At 41.6% G+C, this 19,932-nt stretch overlaps 1 protein-coding gene and 1 non-coding gene across 2 annotated transcripts in view; both read left to right on the top strand.

The window, feature by feature from the left end:
- The window catches only part of LOC105492302 (brain abundant membrane attached signal protein 1), a 60,093-nt gene that overhangs the window by 19,855 nt on the left and 20,306 nt on the right, over nucleotides 1-19,932 (top strand). The window lies entirely within an intron of this gene.
- Nucleotides 4,121-4,225, top strand: LOC112428563 (U6 spliceosomal RNA). The gene has a single exon (XR_003020569.2). It is a non-coding gene; the product is annotated as a U6 spliceosomal RNA (small nuclear RNA).

The following is a 19,932-nucleotide window of genomic DNA, read 5'->3' as shown; positions in this document are numbered from 1 at the left end:
TACATGTATTTAAACCAGTATTTACATTTGTAGGGATCTTGGGCAGGTTATCCAGAGAGCGAGTTTCTTTTCTTTTTTTTTTTTTGAGACGGAGTTTCACTCTTGTTGCCCAGGCTAGAGTGCAATGGTGTGATCTTGGCTCACTGCAGCCTCTGCCTCCCGGGTTCAAGCAATTCTCCCGTCTCAGCCTCTGGAGTAGCTAGGATTACAGGTGCCCGCCACCACACCCGGCTAATTTTTTGTATTTTTAGTAGAGACGAGGTTTCACCATGTTGGTCAGACTGGTCTCGAACTCCTGACCTTAGGTGATCCACCCGCCTCCACCTCCCAAAGTGCTGGGATTACAGGCGTGAGCCACCACGCTCAGCCGAGAGTTAGTTTCTTGATTGGTAAAATGTTCACTCCTTGTTGATATTGTCTCCGGTGTAGTTAGATGGCTACTGAATATGTCCTGAGAGCAGGTCCTAAGAGTTTATTTTTCATGTTATTGTTGGGAAAAAAAAACCCAGAAATATTTTAATAATAGGAATTAAAGATATGAAGACCCTGATATCTGAAAGTTGAGTGGTTCAAATACGGTGAGCAATGCACTCTTAACTAGACCCATATCTTAAGGGAAAAAAAAGTTTTTAGTAGTTTTCTTGGTATCCTCTAATCTTCAGAAAAAAATTCTTAATAGGCAGTCTTGATGTAAATAAATCACAATTCTGTATATTTAAAAAGCTGCTTGTGCTACTGTGTCATTCCTCTGGAATTTTCAAAAGCTGAGATTTTTCTGTATACTTTGAAAGCTAATGAAATCTACCAGCCCACGGGGTAGTAAACAACCAAGAATTCTTGATGGAGGTATTGTAAAGAAAGGTGATAAGGGGCCGGGTGTGGTGGCTCAAGCCTGTAATCCCAGCACTTTGGGAGGCGGAGGCGGGTGGATCACGAGGTCAGGAGATCGAGACCATCGTGGCTAACACGTGAAACCCCGTCTCTACTAAAAACACAAAAAATTAGCCGGGCTTGGTGGCAGGCGCCTGCAGGGAGCCGAGATTGCGCCACTGCACTCCAGCCTGGGCGACAGAGTGAGACTCTGTCTCAAAACAAAACAAAACAAAAGAAAGGTGATAAGGCTATCTAATGAAGGACCCAAAGAACTCTCACTGAGCTCACCCAGAATGCTTTTCTGGATTAAAGCACAGACTGAAAACCCATTCTTAACATTAGTGACTTGGGTATGACTCATTTTGAAGAAAGAAAACTGCCTAAATCTATGGTTGCGCTTGCACACATTACAGGTCTCTGGAAATAAGATGCTTAAACAGGTTCTGTAATCTGATTCTTGCTAGGTGAGTGTCCCCTGACATTGCTTTCTTTTTTTTTTTTTTTTTTTTTTTGTGATGGAGTCTCGCTCTGCCACCCAGGCTGTAGTGCAGTGGCTCACTGCAACCTCCATCTCTCGGGTTCAAGTGATTCTCCTGCCTCAGTCTCCCGAGTAGCTGGGACTACAGGCATGCACCACCATGCCTGGCTAATTTTTGTATTTTTAGTAGAGACAAGAGTTTCACCATGTTGGCCAGGCTTGTCTTGAATTCCTGACCTCAGGTGATTCACCCAACTCGGCCTCCAAAAGTGCTGGAATTACAGGCATGAGGCACTGTGTCTGGCCCCCTGACATTGCTTTCTAAAATAAGATTACCTGTAGTTATCAGTGTTCACCAAGCACGTATGAAACACAACGTATGTTAAGAGGCTCTTTAATTACATAAATGCTTATTTGGGGGATTCTTGTTCTCAGTCACCTTCTCTCTTTTGGATGGATATATACAATTTGATTGGCACTCCTATTGACACTTTATTTGGTTTGTGACTTGTTTGTCTAGGTGCCTTTCTATTAATATATTTTTTTTTCTGTTTAAACTGCTCTCTTTTTTTCAGTACAGCACTGGACGTTTTCTTTGAAATCTTCCAGATTCATTTGGTTGTCTTCCTTATGTCAGCTGTCTTATGGGGGAAAAGTGGTCACTGTTCAGTCAGTTCAGTCTACATAGCTGGCCATCTGAGTTTTTTTTTATTGAAACCAAAATAAAGCTTCAAAGAAATGAAGAAGCTGAGCCTCCCTCCACTTCCTTTCAACTAACACCTACTGATGTTTATCTTGGAAATAATTTGATGTTTATTTGATGAAACCTGTAGTTAAGTGTTAAGGGAGATAACGTCAAGCTTCAGAACAGTGAGGAGAAACCTTTAGTATTGTGTGTCTAGCATTTGATGCAAGTGCTCTGCGGAACCCACGGAAGCTGGGATAAAAATGCTCGTCTGATCTCCAAATAGTCTCATCTGAATGTACTGAAGCATCACCGCATTCGTTCCAAATCTGAACCTGACCTACTTTTCCTCTTCATCTCCTGCCATCTCTTCCCTAGTTTGTCATCTTATTTTCCAGCACCACGAATGGTTCATAGTTTCTGATAAATATCTGATGTATGGCATCAGTTATATGACTATTTAAACATGACTCATAGTGAACTGTATTTAAATATTGATATGACTCCATGCGTTTTCAAAGAATATGTGGAATGTTCTTTTTGAGTGTCAGTTATTAATCACCTGTTTTCTGTTCAACTTTGGTTATCTTCAGTAAATTTTTTTTTTTTTTTGAGACGGAGTCTCACTCTGTCGCCCAGGCTGGAGTACAGTGGCCGGATCTCAGCTCACTGCAAGCTCCGCCTCCCGGGTTCAAGTGATTCTCCTGCCTCAGCCTTCCGAGTAGCTGCAACTACAGGCGCCCACCACCATGCCTGGCTAATTTTTTATGTTTTTAGTAGAGGCGGGGTTTCACCGTGTTAGCCAGGATGGTCTCGATATCATGACCTCGTGATCTTCCCACCTTGGCCTCCTAAAGTGCTGGGATTACAGGTGTGAGCCACTGTGCCCGGCCCAGCTCTTTCTTAAAGAAAGCCTTGGCAAATATGGAAATTTTCCCTGTTCACTATGGTAAATAATTCTTGAGGTCACTAAACTCAGGATCTAAATAAAACAGATCAATGTGTTAGTACATGGAACAGAAGGCCATATTTTTGGTGATAACTGTTGACCCCACACTCACCCTGGGGTCTTCGTGTCAATGTCAGGATGTGTTTTAAAAGCCTAGGCTGCCAATCTTGTAATACAACTTTGGCTATCTTTCTTCTAGAGCCTTGCAAAGTAAAGCCAATCCTACTTAGGACCCAGTTAGGAATTTGGATATATGTGTTGTATTTGCATGTGATACTGCCCTTCATTTGAAAACACAGGCTTAAATTAGTGAAGTAAAACTCTTTTAGTCTGGATTACCCCCAAAATCTGTGAATTTGTACTAATTCAAAATCCTCTTTGTTGGTAACTATTGTAGTGAGGTCTTTGGAAATTTTATCCCGGTAGCATGGAGGTGTTGCTTCTTCTCTTCATTCGTCTAGTTTTGTAGTCAGAACTGTTTATAGAATTGTAAGTTTAAAGTGACCCTATGCTGTGGTTTGAATATATGTGTTCCACCAAAATTCCTGTGTTGGAACCTAATGCCCAGTGTGATAGTATTGAGTAACAGCTGAGGCCTTTTGGGAAACGCTGAGGTCATGATTGTTCCACCCTCGCTAATGGGATTAGTGCTCTTATAAAACATGTTGGGAAAAAAATAAAAATAAAAACAAAAAAATAAATAAAAGAAACAGGTTGGAGCCCAGGAGTTTGAAGCTGGGGTGAGCCATGATCATGCCACTGCACTCCATTCTGGGCCACAGAGTGAAGCTCTGGCCGGGCGTGGTGGCTCGCGCCTGTAATCCCAGCACTTTGAGAGGCCAATGTAGGCAGATCACCTGAGGTCAGAAGTTGGAAACCAGCCTGGCCAACATAGTGAAATCCTGTCTCTACTGAAAAGTACAAAAAAATAACTGGGTGTGGTGGCGTGCACCTGTGATCGCAGCTCCTCAGGAGGCTGAGGCAGGAGAATCACTTGAATCTGGGAGGTGGAGGTTGAAGTGAGCCAAGATTGCGCCATTATACTCCAGCCTGGGTGACAGAGTGAGACTCCTTAATAAAATAATCAAATAAAAAACAGAGTGAGGCTCTGACTCTTTAAAAAAAGAGAAATAATGTGCTAACTGCACCAGCACATATACTAAAATTGGAACCACAGAGAGATGAACATGGCTGCTATGCAAGAATGACAGTGCAAATTTGTGAAGCGTTCCATATATTTTGAAAAACAAAAAGTAAATAAAAAAGGTTGAAGGGAGTGCCCTAGTCCCCTTTTGTCCTTGATCATAGACTTCCCAACCTACAGAACTGTGAGAAATAAGTATCGATTCTTTATAAATTACCCGATCTAAGGTATTTTGTTAGGCAGCAGGAATGGACTAAGACACCTACTAAACAAAAAGACAAAATTGTTGTGATTTTGATCTCAAGTTGGAAACATAAAACCATCCTTACAGAGAAGGCAAAACTAGGCCAAGATTTATTTTTTCAATGGCATTTAAAAATATTTAGTAGTCTCTTTTAATTATAACATTACAAAATAACACCTTTTAGTCTGTTGAGCACAGGCTTGTCCAGTGCTTACCATGTGCCAGGCAGGCCGCATTCTAAGCTTTGCACAGATTGACATTTTCCTTTTTTTTTTCTTGAGGCAGAGTTTTGCTCTGTTGCCCAGGCTGGAGTGCAGTGATGTGATCTTACCTCACTGCAACTCCCGCCTCCCACATTCAAGCGATTCTTGTGCCTCAGCCTCCTGAGTAGCTGGGACTATAGACATGTACCACCAGGCCCAGCTAATTTTTGTGTTTTTAGTAGAGATGGGGTTTCGCCATGTTGGCCAGGGTGGTCTTGAACTCCAGGCCTCAAGTGATCCACCCGCTTCAGTCTTCCCAAGTGTTGGGATTACAGGAGTGAACCACTGTGCCCGGCCCAAAGATGGACATTGTAAAATACAGCAGCTAGATGAGGTGGATTCTTTTATTATCCCATTGTACAAATGAAGAAACTGTGGCACAGAGAAATAAATAACAGGTTACGTAGCCAGTGTGACCCAGAACATCTTAGTGCATGTTGCATTTCTCTCATTTGCTGGAAGCATATCAGTAAACAACAAAAAAAATGTTTTGCTTCCAGTTTGAGTAATATTTCTGTGACTTCTTTAAGTGCTGTATATTTGCTGCATTTGCTGGGAGTGAACGAGGCCCTGAAGCTTTCGTAGATCTGTGCAGGAACTGGAGTGAGCCAGTGTGTGCCACCATGGGTATCCCTTGATGTCCTCTCCTCTTGTCCCTTCAGCTGCGCTCTGTGGGAGTCAGGCCTGTGGGGACAGTTCACAGGAACAAAATAGAAGCTCCAACCAAGAGCTGCAGGATTTAAGAACAAGGCTGCAAAACAAGTACATGGAGCTGGCACGCAAACTCAGGGCTTTCTGAAACGCAAACTTCAGCGTTTAATTAAATGGGGGTGGGAGGGGACTCTCAACTGAGATACTGAACTGCACTGTGTCTCTACAAAATGCGAGTGTCCCACATTTTAAGGGTGAATGAATATCTCTAAAACACCTCTCTCATTCACGTCTATTCTGTATGCTTTCTTGATTGGCTGAGAAAGGAGTGAAATCATGCTCTCCTTTCATGCCCCTCCTTCGACTAGGAAGGAGTTCTTTGATGCACCATTAATAGTTTTAGCAATTACTCTCAACCACGGTGAATGTGTAACTCCTGTTTTCTTTTAAATTTGATCAATGACTCCGTTGTTATTAAAATGCAAGAAACAGTAGAAGTTTTTGTGTATATATACCTGTGATGAGTGTGGTTGAGAATGGTCCTGTGGCTTTATTTCTCTTTTTTGTTCAACTTTATTTTTTAGATCAGTTTCACGTTCACACAAAATCAAGTGGAAGGTACAGAGGTTTCCCATACAAGTCTTGCCCCCGCCCATGCGTAGTTTCCCTCATTATCAACATCCCCCAGCAGAGTACATCTGTCACAATTGATAAACTTGCATTGACACATCATTGTCACCCAAAGTCCTTTGTTTACATTAGGGTTCCCTCTTGGTGTTGTACCTTCTATGAGTTTGGACAAATTTATAATGACACGTATCTACAATTAGAGTAGCATAATTTTATCTCTTTATAAATGTTCAAGTCAGGGCTTCTTAATTTAAGGGGGATTAAATGATCATAAGTGCAATTGTTATGTCATTGTGCTTATTAATAATCTGTTTAAAGTATCTGTAATGCTTTGTGTTATAACTTTAAACAACAGAAAAGGTTGTTATTTGTAACAGTACATCTTTGCTCTGCTTGCTAATGTGCTTGAGGAGTCGAATTAAGTCTAGGAAAAAAAAGTCACCTCAGTTTAAAAAAAAAAGAAGGTAATCGTAAGCATTTTTTTTCCTTCTAAAAAGATTTATTTGTGTGTGGGGGCAGGGAGGACATGTCTTTAAATAAGTGAACATGTGCTTGTAAAATGTTTTTTAAGCGCTCTCATCCCTGTAAGTCTGTGCCTTTCTGAAAATCTGGGTATGAAACCAGATCATGTGTGTAAAGGGAAAGGGAACATTCCGGAACACCTGTAGTCTGTTGCCTCCAGCAAGTCGACATGCTAACATGGTAGGTGACAAAAGGGCATCATGATAAAGCCGCTGAGACTTAAATGCTTGCTTTTTTTTTTTTTTTTTTTTTTTTTTTGGAGCGGGAGTCTCATTCTGTCTCCCAGGTTGGAGTGCAGGGCTGCGATCTTGGACTTACTGCAACCTCCACCTCCTGGGTTCAAGCAGTTCTCGTGCCTCAGCGTCCTGAGTAGCTTGGACTACAGGCGTGGTGTGTACCACCACCACACCCAGCTGATTTTTGTATTTTTAGTAGGGACAGGGTTTTGCCACGTTGGCCAGGCTAGTTTCGAGGTCCTGACCTCAGGTGATTTGCGTGCCTCAGCCTCCCAAAGTGCTCGGGTTACAGTCATGAACCACCGCGCCCGGCCCCCTCCAACCTTCTTAACTTCAGTTTCCTGTGTCTAACTTGACACTACTGATGTCTGCCTTGCACTCTGAATTAGCAGAGGGTGAGGACTGGCTGGGCACAGAGTAATGCCCCCATAAGGGATGGCTGTTCCTGCCATTCTCCCTGTTCTAATCTAGATCTCTGTTTCCTTATAGCATTCACAACACATGGTCATTATTTTATTTGTGAATTTGTTTTACTTGTTTGTGGACTGTGTCTTACCATATGATCTCATTGTTGGTGAACTTGTCTTTTTTTTTTTTTTTTTTTTGAGGCGGAGTCTCGCTCTGTCGCCCAAGCTGGAGTGCAGTGGCCGGATCTCAGCTCGCTGCAAGCTCCGCCTCCCGGGTTTACGCCATTCTCCTGCCTCAGCCTCCCGAGTAGCTGGGACCACAGTTGCCCACCACCACGCCCGGCTAGGTTTTTTTTTTTTTTTTTGTATTTTTTTAGTAGAGACGGGGTTTCACAGTGTTAGCCAGGATGGTCTTGATCTCCTGACCTCGTGATCCGCCTGTCTCGGCCTCCCAAAGTGCTGAGATTACAGGCTTGAGCCACCGCGCCCGGCCGAACTTGTCTTATTTTATGTGTGACTCTAACCATTTCCCTTCCGAGTCTGTCATGAAAGCTTTATGCCTGCAGGCCCTGTGTCTGTCTGTCTCCTTAACACCCTGCACCTTGGTTCTCACCGAATGCTTGTCCACTGCCAGCAGAAAACAAAGCACTGCTGTGTCCCTGCAAAGCACTGCAGCTCTTGCCAGAATGTTCATCGTGTGTAACTTTTCAAGTGCAATAAGTAAAATAAGTTTACTATGTGAAACTGGATAAAGATAACTTTTTGCAAATATATCCTTACATTGTAAACTATCAGATAGGGTTGAAGTTTTCTAATTGATATTTTAGGTTCTTAAATATTGGAAGGGAACTTTTAATTTGGTAAGAGTCTATACATGAAAATATTTCCTTTGTATACCTTCTTGATAAGATTATATGCATTGTACATTCTCGGAATCTGGAGGACACAATAATGAAGTGAAAGGTGGCTTTAACACCATGTGTGCTTTTTCCGACAAGTAAATTAGTCCATGCCACTGTAACGGAATCTGCTTATAAGTGATCTACTTTAACATCAGACTGGATTCTCTGTGGTGTCACTTTTTGTTTGATTTGTTTTGTGTATATAGGTAACAATGATATCAAACCTCAAACATAAATAAAACATAATAGTGTTTTCCAGTATCAGGAAAACAGATTCCTTAAGGATCCCTGATGCATGAGTGTCTAGGGGCCTAGCTTCTAGTTAGTAAACTCTACTAAGTTGAGGATCTGACACTGGGCACGACCAGAGGAATCCCGGGAGTCATCGTTTAAAACTCTGCATTTTAGGGGTGAGGGAGCTCGTGACAGAGAGCCAGAGTGTGGCCCACAAGCACACTGCCATTGTGTACATCGTCAGACTTAAGAGTTCTCTTTTAACCATGGGACTTGATAGGAGGGAAGGCATTGAATATATGTTTGTGTTTATGTATATCAAAAATACTGTAATTATAGTTTTTTTTTTTTTTTTTTTTTGAGACGGAGTCTCACTCTGTTGCCAGGCTGGAGTGCAGTGGTGCCATCTCAGCTCACTGCAACCTCCGCCTCCCGGGTTCAAGCGATTCTCCTGCCTCAGCCTCCTGAGTAGCTGGGACTACAGACGCATGCTACCATGCCCGGCTAATTTTTGTATTTGTAGTAGAGACGGGGTTTCACCAGTTTGGCCAGGCTGGTCTCAATCTCTTGACCTTGGGATCCACCCACCTTGGCCTCCCAAAGTGCTAGGATTACAGATGTGAGCCACCATGCCCGGCTGATACTATAATTATAGTTTTAAAAAATGTACTTAAACTTCACTGTTGAAGTGGGACTTTTTTTTCCCTGTAGTGACTGTCAAGTAATTTATATTTAAAATTATTTTTGCTTTCTCCCATTCTGAAGATGGAGCTTTATGTTATAATTGTTGATATTGCAACAGACATCTTATAAATGCTAAATCTAAATGCCAAATATATGATATAATTGTATTCAGGAGACCAAATCTATCAATACCACTTTGTTTCCATGGTTAATTTCTTTTTAAAAATACTCTTACCTCAGCAATTTAATATGAGATTAATGATAGTAAATTTTATAGGCCTTTACAAATTAGTAGGCTCTGTGTAGAAAGTTACCTTTTTTCCTCTAGGCAGAAAATCTCAGTTTTTGCTGTTTGGCTCACTTTTTAAAAAAACAAAAACATACAGAGAAAAATTGCTGGAGTGGCCAAAGGAAAAATGGAGAAAGGGATAAAAGAAAGATAGAAGAAGAAATTGAGGTCACAGTGAATAAATACATTGCTCAGGATAACTCAAGGATTAGCAGAAGCCCCAGGATTCAGAACCAAGTCTGTATAATGCCTGAGCTTGTATGCTGGCTTCCATGGAGTCCAAACGTAAAACTAGGGGACACTAGTGCATTACTACTAGTGAGTCAAATAATATCAACGTGTGGATAGAGAAAAAAAAATCAAGAGAATTCCAGGAAACAACAACAACAACAACAACAAAACACGGTTAGATGTTTTCTAGAATCTTCTATAATTATTGGAGAAGGCTTCTCTAGGGTATTTGGAGGAAGTCTTTCAGCCAGAAACAACAGCCACAACTTGTCCCAGCTGTGGGGTGGGCTTGACCTCTTTAAAAGACGGTTGAGACTGTCTTGACAAGAACCCAACACTCCTTGTAAAATTAAAGACCTGGCTGGGTGCAGTGGCTCACGCCTGTAATCCCAACACTTTGAGAGGCCAAGGTGGGTGGATCATGAGGTCAGGAGTTCGAGACCAGCCTGGCCAACATGGTGAAACCCTGTCTCTACTAAAGATACAAAAAGAAAAAAAATTAGCTGGGCATGGTGGCGCGTGCCTGTCATCCCAGCTACTCGGGACACTGAGGCAGGAGAATCGCTTGAACCTGGGAGACAGAGGTTGCAGTGAGCCAAGATCACAACATTACACTCCATCCTGGGTGACAGGGCGAGACTGCATCTCAATAAACAAACAAACAAACAAACAAAAGACCTCTGGAAAGGGGGAGACTCTAGACTGCGGGAGATGTGGCTGCCCTGAAAACTGGCTGAACTTTGTTAAATACAACTCATGAGTAGAGGAATGAATAGTGCTGTGTTTTGTGTCAACTCACATCTCTGTGACTAGATGCAGGCTTCTTGGGATATTTGTAACTTGAAGAAATCTGGAAGGACCTCATTCTCTAATTGCCCATTTTCCCAGTTTGCTTTAGAAATCGTTCTGTGGAAAGTCTTTTTGAAAAGAGCATGCTTGCTCCCTCTTAGCCTCTGGGGTTCTGAAGGCTTTGGCCATGACCACTGAGGATCACCCTGCCTTCCATCAGTTAGCTTGTGTCACCTTATAAAAGTCATTGGGCCATTGCAGTGGCTCGCACCTGTAATCCCAGCATTTTGTGAGGCTGAGGCCGGTGGATTGCCCGAGTACAGGAGTTCAAGACCAGCCTGGGTAACGTGGCGAAATCCTGTGTCTACAAAAAAATACAAAAATTAGCTGGGCATGGTAGCACGCCTGTAGTCCCAGCTACTCCGAAAGCTGAGGTGGGAGGATTGCTTGTGTCTGGAAGGCAGAGGCTGCAGTGAGCCGAGATTGCACTGTTGCACTCCAGCCTGGGCGACAGAGCCAGACCCTGTTTCTAAATAAATAAATAAATAGATAAATGCCATTTGGATTTCTGAAACCAAGGTTTATCTTTTAAATGTCATCTGGATTTCTGACTATTGGATTCTTAAAGTTCTGAACATGTAAAGTATAGGCCACTGGATCTCAGAGCTTTTTATCCAGGTAACCAGAGGCTGAGAAAATAACCTGTAGGTTCTATAAAGGAGGTGGATCCTGACTTCATACAGGCCAACAACTATGTTACTGTGTTTTCATCTGGTTTAGAGGATGGGAAACCATCAGTGTTATTATGCCTTCATTCAATTACGAAAGAAATCGGTTGAATACCAGACTGCTCAATGAATGTAGTTTCTGTGTATTTTCCGACTTTGGGATCGATCTGAAGTTGTGCCTCTAACCACAAATGCTGCTTCTTCAAAAGGTGCCAGTGGTTGGGGATCAACTTTGATGTGGCCTATAAAGTTCCCAGGCCAGCACTTAGGCCTGCCTTTCAGTACATAACCCCTCAGCTAGATTTAAGAAATTGCATCTCTTTCAGTGTGAGACAGCGACAGGAATGAAGTGTGTTCGTATCCGTGTGCTGGCGCTTCGTATGTACATTTATGTTGCATCTTTAACTTAAAAAATCAGTACACTTTATGTTATGAGAATCAGAGGATAAATGCACTACAGAGAATGAGAAAATATTTAGCATTTTTGTGGTCTCTCTTCAGCAGTGCCTCCCCCTTTCCCGGAAAAGGACATTGGTGACCAGAAAAATTGTGATTCTGTTTGCATCCCAGGCCACCATGGAGTCGTCTTATGTGTAGACTGGCCATAGCCCAGGGTCATCCCTCTTCTCTCTGTCTTGTTCTCAGTTGCTTATCATCATTTCCATTCAAACACTCGAATATTCCAGATCTGGGATAGTGGGCAGATGGTTTCATGCTATTCAATTTTCTAGTAAATATCTTTTCAAGGGTTACTTGTAGTCAGTCATACTGTCAGAATTCTCACTTCAGCTCTAAATGGGACAGTCCCTTGGCTCACACTTAAATTTAACCCAGTGCTTGTAAACTGTTGAAATTAAAGGACCTAGTTGATACCTAATGTCCGTTATCTGGAGTAGCCTCTGTTGGTAGCTGGATGTATTCATTTGATGTGAAAACTATTGTGTCATAGTTGACGATAAAAGAATTTTTTTCAGCATGCGCTGCCACTATGTGCTGGATAAGACTTTCGTAGTTAAAATATCTGTTTCAGCCCCAATTGGACATGACTCTTGGGTATGCTGTTGTTTAATAATCATTACATGAGACAGTTCAATGTTTATCCAAAGATTGGACATTCTCATTGCATACATTTGAGGGTTAATAAAACCAGTCTCAAGACACTTCAGTATTCTTTTAAACTCTGAATGATGCCCCCTGTAGAATGTGAATGATTTCCAGCCCATACTATAACACCGTGTCCTAAAACATGCATATTTCTGGGTGCCTACAAGATGGCACAGAATGAGTCAACACCATAATATCTTAAAAAATATGTACCACACTGCCATTGTGCTTGTTGATAGTTTAAAAAGCACGTTTACATGTGGTGCGCCTATTCTAAGGCTCCTTGATTTCCTTCTTCTCTTTGTACCACTGTACCACGGGCTGTAGCATCCTTTAAGTATGGAGGCCCTGCTCCATGTCATAGTGACCATCAACAAACACTCCCATCCCCAATTAATTGTAGTTTGCAAAATTATATATGTGTTGCGTTGTAGAAACTAATTGGCGTAAGTATTACTATAGACAAACACTTACTAAAATCTAGAGGTCTTCGTTTTTGTATTTCGGTGGCACTATTTTATTTTCTGAGATCTCAAACTTTTACACTTTCATGGCCCTTGTGAGCTCAGACCCCCTTACCCTGTGCCTGCAGGGCCCAACGCAGGAACCATCCCTGTTGCTGGCCTTGCATTGATGGTGGGCCGGTCCTGTGTGGGGTGCAGTAAATGTGAGTCTTCCTGCAGCCTTCTTGCTTTCATCCAGAAGCAAATTTGGTCAAAACAAGAAGCCATCTGCTCCTGTCTTGGGGATGCCTGTAGCAGCAAGTCAGGATTTTTATCTCCTTGGATTGCAACATTCAGGGCCTTCTGTGGGGTAGATCCCTCCTGAGCTTCGGGGCCAGCAAAAAAGTCTGGATGGGTGTGATTAACTGGTGAGGAATTTCAGAAGCCAGATGCAGTTACTGTTCAACCATGAGGCTTTTCCAGTCACATTCAGTCAATGCTAAGTCATTTTCCTGGCATACACTTCTTTTTAACCCTACCTAAAATCACTACAAAAAAGAAGACCTCTAGATTTTAGTAAGTGACCACAACCTTTTTACCTTTTTTAAAACTTCAATTTAGACTCTATTTTTTCCATAAATGATTCTTTTGTCTGTAGTAACGTTTCTCTATCTTTCTGTCTTCTGACTTTATTAATTTTTCTTCAACCCACAACTTGACCTAAGTCTTTTTCTTGACCATTTGTGAGGCTTCTCATTCTAATGTGTTTTAAGGATTTCCTTTTATTTTTACCTATTGCTGACACCCTTCTTGCTAGTGCTGTTTTGTCCGCCTATACTGAGGTACACCATTGATTTTAATTTTTTTTCTTCTTTTTGTTTTTAAGACTGGAGTCCACCGGGCACGGTGGCTCAAGCCTGTAATCCCAGCCCTTTGGGAGGCCGAGACGGGCGGATCACGAGGTCAGGAGATCGAGACCATCCTGGCTAACACAGTGAAACCCCGTCTCTACTGAAAAATACAAAAAACTAGCCGGGCGAGGTGGCGGGCGCCTGTAGTCCCAGCTACTCGGGAGGCTGAGGCAGGAGAATGGCGTGAACCCGGGAGGCGGAGCTTGCAGTGAGCTGAGATCCGGCTACTGCACTCCAGCTTGGGCGACAGAGCGAGACTCCGTCTCAAAAAAAAAAAAAAAAAAAAAAAGACTGGAGTCTTAGTCTGTCTTCCAAGCTGGAGTGCAGTAGTGTGATCTCAGTTCACTGTAACCTCCGCCTCTTGGGTTCAAGCAATTATCATGCCTCAGCCTCTCAAGTAGCAGGGGTTACAGTCATGCCCCACCACGCCCAGCTAATTTTTGTATGTTTTTTTAAGTAGAGATGGGATTTCACCATGCTGGCCAGGCTGGTCTCAACCTGACCTCAAGTGATCTGCCTGCCTCGGCCTCCCAAAGTGCTGGGGTGATAGGCGTGAGCCGCCGCGCCAGGCCCTGGTTTTAATTTGAGGCATATTCCACTTGGCTTTAAAAGGTCACTTTGTTCTTTATAAAAACTTTGCACTTCATAAGAAGTGTGTTCTTTGATGAACTTATCTATTCTTTTCTGAAATGTTCTGCATTGACTTTATGGTAACTATTAACAATCAGCCTAATTTTTTGTTACTATTTATTTTTTACAGCATGAGTATATAATTTATGTGGAGAAGTCAGTGAGCAGACTTGGTGTTTTTAAGTAATCCTATGTTCCGAATACTGGTCATTGAGAAAAGTTTATTTGAGAGATGATCGTAGGCGAAGCGGTCGCATGAATATTGTATCGTCAAATGTACTGAAATATTTTAACCTGAAGTTTTTGGTGTTTGAAGAGTGGTTTTGAGAAATCTACACTCTGTTAGATTTAGATTTTGCTGCATAGAACAGAAAACCTAAAACTATAATGGCTTACGTGAGAGAAAAGGTTAACTCTTCTTATATTAAATTCTAGAAATGGGTTCTAGGGCTAATCTGGCAGTTGAGGGGTGTGATCGAGTTTCCAGATTTCGGATATCCCAAATACCCTGATTTTATCATTACACATTGTAGACAAGTATCAAAATATCACATGTACCCCCAAAATATATAAAATGATTATACGTCAATACAAAAACATTAAATATATGTTAAAAAGGTTTCAGACTCATCTCTCAGCTCTTCCTTCCACAGTGTTGGTTTCTGTCTTTAGGGTCCAAAACAGTGGCTGGAGCTCCAACTTTCTTTGTCTAGCAGCAGGAGGCGATAGGGAAGAACAAAAGCTTTGTCAGAAGGCTGTGCAGTATTTCAGCTCATATTTTGTTTTCTAGGACCTAGCAGTGGAGTTACGAACATACTTTAGTGGAAGAAGAACATAAGCATTGGATGTGAGGGTAGTGGTGGTGGTAGTGGTGAAAGTTGGTTCAGAAAGACCCCCACATTTCTGGCCGGGCAATGGGGTGGATGTGGTTCTAGTCTCTTGGGAGGGAGCACAGGAGAAGGAGAAGGTTCGGGTAGGTGAGAAAGGTAGTGATGAGCTCACTTGGGGAAATGTTGAGTTCGAAGGATATTCTGTTGAATCAATCGTAGACCACTGTGTGCATGAATCTGAAGCTCAAGAAATAATCCAGTGGGCTGTAGAGTGTAGACAAAGAATCCTCAGCATCCCAGAGGGCTTTCAAAACCCTTCAACTGGATGGGTCTCCCAGGAAGTGCACCAAGACGGAATTGATGAGCGCCAAGGGTGACAGCCCCTTAAACCTTTGGAGGAAGTCATGGACAGAGGGCAGAGGAGAGGAGCTTAGACTGGGACTTGGAGATGAGAAAGCTAGGTCTGGGGAGAATTAAATGGAGGCTGTGACTGGGGAGTAAGCTCATGATAAGAAACAGCTGTGTTTTCTTTAAGTCTTTATTGTCTTATTTAATTTTTGTAAATCCCCTCTCATGTAAAGGTGTTATTATCCCTATTTCGTAATTGTGAATAAACAGGCTCAGAGGGTAGGTGACTTGCTCTGTGCCGTGCAGCAGAAGGGGATGGAACTCTTGCCTGACACCCAAGCACGTTTTTTGGAGCTGTTCTCTGTGGATTTTGTGCCTTGGCACCACACCTCCTGGGGAGTTTAACTGCCTGTCCAGAGTTTTTGACCTGGTACGTGCTGTGTAGCAACCTGTCTGTTTGCTCTCAGGCAGAATACATAGAAGAAGGAATTAGAGTTAAGAAACAAAAAGACTATCTTGTTTCCCCATCTTAAAAAGTTCCCATGTGACATTGTTTTTCACTGATAATATTGTTGCAAACCAAAAAGTGCCCAATTAATCTTTGCAGCATCCTTTAGACCTGAATCACACTCTCATCTGATCATAGGAACTGAGTCACTGGTGAAGTACGTTCGTCTAAGACTCCGGACAGGAGTCAGTCAAGTTTTTCTTAAAGGGCTAGATAATAAGTACTGTAGACTTTCCCAGCCATGCAGTTTCTGTTGCAGTTCCTCAACTCTGTTCTTGCAGTGTGAAAGCACTTACTGATAATACGTCAATGAATGGCCATGGCTGTGTTTCAATAAAACTTTATTTTAAAAAAAAATCAGGCAGCCCAGTGTAGTGACCTCTGCTCTAGAAGAGAAGACTAATTCTAGAATGTCTAGCTCATAATCTGGCAAGTAAAATAATCTGACAAAATCGTAAAATCAATTATTTTTCGTTATTTTCAAAGTTCACAATATTTAGTTACTTTAAAAATGACTTATTTCTATAGTGATTATTTATTTATTTGTTTATTATTTAAGACAGGATCTCTCTCTGTCACTCAGGCAGTGCAGTGGCATGATAATGGCTCACTGCAGCCTCACCCTCCTGGGCTCAAGCAATTCTCCCACCTTAGCCCTCCCAGTAGCTGAGAGTACAGGTGTACACCACCCTGCCCAGCTAATTTTTTGTGTTTTTTGTAGAGATGGGGATCTCACTATGTTTCCCAGGCTGGTCTGGAACTCCTGGACTGAAGTCATCCTCATACCTTGGCCTCCCAAAGTGCTGGGATTACAGGCATGAGCTACTATGTCTGGCTTATAATTATCTTTTTCAAGTGGAATGATGGTTTCAGGAGAACAGATGCAAACTATGACATTAGATTCCCCACTTTCTTCTCTATTTTGTTTTTTTCTGTGTAGTCTTTTTGGAATTCTGATTAATCATGGTCCTTCCCAGTCTCTCAGAATGACCCATATCTTTCAAAACTATCGTCTTAATCATGAAGACCCTCAGTTACCAAATTGAGAAGTTTATGTTGCTTTGACCACCACCTGTGTGCATCCCAATACTGGGGGTTACAGACTGCAAACTGTGATCAAGGGAGAGCTTGGATACCTGCTTTATTAACAAATTTACATGGTTTTGTTTTTTGTTTTTTTGTTTTTTTGTTTTTTTGTTTTTTTTTTTTGAGACGGATTCTCGCCCTGTCACCCAGGCTGGAGTACAGTGGCGCGATCTTGGCTCACTGCAAACTCCGCCTCCCAGGTTCACACCATTCTCCTGCCTCAGCCTCCTGAGTAGCTGGGACCACAGGTGCCTGCCACCACGCCCGGCTAACTTTTTGTATTTTTAGTAGAAACGGGGTTTCATCGTGTTAGCCAGGATGGTCTTGATCTCCTGACCTCGTGATCCACCTGCCTCGGCCTCCCAAAGTGCTGGGATTACAGGCGTGAGCCACCGTGCCCGGCCTAATTAATTTACATGTGTTTTACTCACCAGTGATGAGAAGGCCACCGACACATTCGGGAGGCTTTATGGAACAGAGAAATCCTTCAACATTAGTTACTATATCTAGTGTTTTTATTTGTGTTATGCACAAGATGTACATAGCTATTTTGGAAAAGTATTATAAGTAGAACTTGCATGTTGATAGATTTAGGATGTGTTTGGATTACAAATCTCCATTTGTACTATACTTGAGAGTTTTTGGTAATTTGAACTAGACTAGATCTTTAAGGGAAAATATTTTTCTTTTCTCAGAGAACAAACCAGGAAAACTTTAGCATCTTGAAGGTAAATTAGTGTTGATTATGACAAATGAGAATAATTAAGTTGCAAATAGTCATAAGCAGATTCTCTTCTTTTTAGCCGTTAGTTCTCATTTATTTGTAATTGAAAAAACAAATATCTGCTAACATAATTGGAATTCATCTTTTGTGTTCATTTTTAAAGTGCCTTTTCCTTTCCAGGCAAGCTGCACTCATGCATGGCAGTGTTACAAGGTGGGGCTTGTGGACTGAGTTTGGGGAGTGCTATGAATCTATTAGGATGACCTATCACAGTCAAGACTCAGTAATTCCAAGTAAAGGGAGACACTTTTGCCTGACTTAGATAATGGTCTGGATTTTAGCGTAGTTTTTTTGGAAATGCAGTTCTGTCACTTTCAAAGCTATGTTACAAACGGAATAAGTCTGTGTGAATGAGTAAAGGCAGGTAAGTTGATAAAAGCATTCAGTTTGCAACAGATCTTCAGTGTATCATGGTACTCAATACAGTTTTTGAATAATCACATTTATTTATCAGATTTTAATTGGAGAAGATTTGCAGAACCCAGCTTTGAATCACTACAAAGTATGAATCCTGTCATCTAGAATACTTAAATTTAGTATGGACTGATCTGAAGACATTTTAGGTTTGAATAAGAAAAAGAGGCCCAATATAAAAACAGAGAGAATAAATCTTAAAGCACCATCTATGTTGGATATCCTTATTGCGACAGATCCCACATTGGACAGACGATTTCAGTTGACACCAAAGGAAGTAAGAATTTTCTGAGACTGACGGGTATCTTGGTAAATGTTCCCTCTTTGCAGGTGGTCGTAGATAATTTCAATTCACCCTCTGCTTCCTCTGCTTTCTTCTAACCGAGGAAGGTGTAGCTTTGATATATTCCCCTCCTCATGTTACATGATCATTTATTCTAACTGGCAACATTTTATTTATTTGCTTATTTGGACCCATTGTTCCAAACATGTAAACTGTCTTGGACCTGCAAATCTTTGTATATTGGTGTTTATTGTATTAGTGTTTGAGATACGTGGAATTTTAGAGATGAAGTGGCTCAATCCATTTATTTTATAGAAGAAATCTTAGAGATGTGAGGGACAGGTGTAGGTTCACAAGAGCTAGGACATGCTGTTCTAACAAAAATCCTTCCCTTTGGTTCAATTTTTAATCTATTTTAGGTCCTTCCATCTCATGTTAATGACATAGTAATCTACCCACTTAATACTATAATAAGTTCACTAGGTTTTTTTCCCATTAAAGCAGACTCATGAGTCATAGTTTACTATTACTTTCCAAGCTTTTATTCTGTATTTTCCTTAACATGTTAGAATCATGTGGAATCTGTGGTACCTGTGCTAATCTGAAGCCACTATGTATTTTGAAACCTCTTGCCCCATGTTGGATGCCTGGTGTCGATCAGGAAGTGTTGTAACATGTAACACATCACTCACCACTCTTGACGGTGTTACAGGGTAGGAAGTTGTGGGGGTGCAAGGCTGGCTGTGGATGTAAATAATAGAACATTCAGAATCCTCACCGAGGCTGATTTCACCAGTTTATATAAATCAGGTAAATTTGCTCATGTTAAATACATCTCTTTCACTTCCACCTTCTGTTTCCAGTTGACAATATGTTTGCATTTACTCTTATTGAGATACTGTGCCTTTCCTCAAACATACCTGTTGCAATTTCATGATTGCTTAAGACTAATGCTGTCACCAGTATGTTTCATTTAGCAACGTCCTACACACCAGAGTAGGTTTCTAGACAGGGAACTCCAGATGCCCACATGAAGGAGGCATGGGCTGAGTGTATAGGGTAGAAACTTGGCCTTTGAATCGGAAGGAATTTGCACCCAGCTGAGGGAATCTTGAGGTGTTCTCCTGTTGACATCTGAGGTTTCACATGCTCCTCATTTGTCTGATATCTACATGACTTGCCTGTACCCCACTTTTTTGCAGCTTCTACCTTGGCCCATATCTTAGAGCATAAGCAATTCGAAGGATATTCCAAGGAGAGTCCAGAAAACTTCATTAGGAAAGATTTAGGAGCCTGCCTAGTTCTTTTCTACTCTAACTCTTGCAGAATAGATTGATTTTCCTGTTGTAGTTTACTTGTTAAAATTGTTTAAGCCACACTGTCAGAATTTAGCCCACAGGCTAGCATTGGTTCTGCTACCTTTGACCCTTTTAAGAGTCATAGTTTTTCTGTGACGTAGAATGGAAAGATCTATGGGCAGTCAGGGTCGACCTTTGCGTGCCCTGCTTCTAGCGCAGTGCCTGGATGTTCGTGTCATTTCTCAAATAAATAAGTGAATTTGAGTGCTCAATAGAATCTAGTTGTGTGTATACATTATTACTGCACGTTTATGCAAAAACTAAAAATTATAGACATAAAGGATACGATTCTAG

The sequence above is a fragment of the Macaca nemestrina genome, chromosome 6 (genome assembly GCF_043159975.1).
Source record: "Macaca nemestrina isolate mMacNem1 chromosome 6, mMacNem.hap1, whole genome shotgun sequence".
Lineage (NCBI taxonomy): Eukaryota > Metazoa > Chordata > Mammalia > Primates > Cercopithecidae > Macaca > Macaca nemestrina.
The sequence above is the reverse complement of the archived record's forward strand: the minus strand, read 5'-3'. Positions and strand labels throughout refer to the sequence as shown.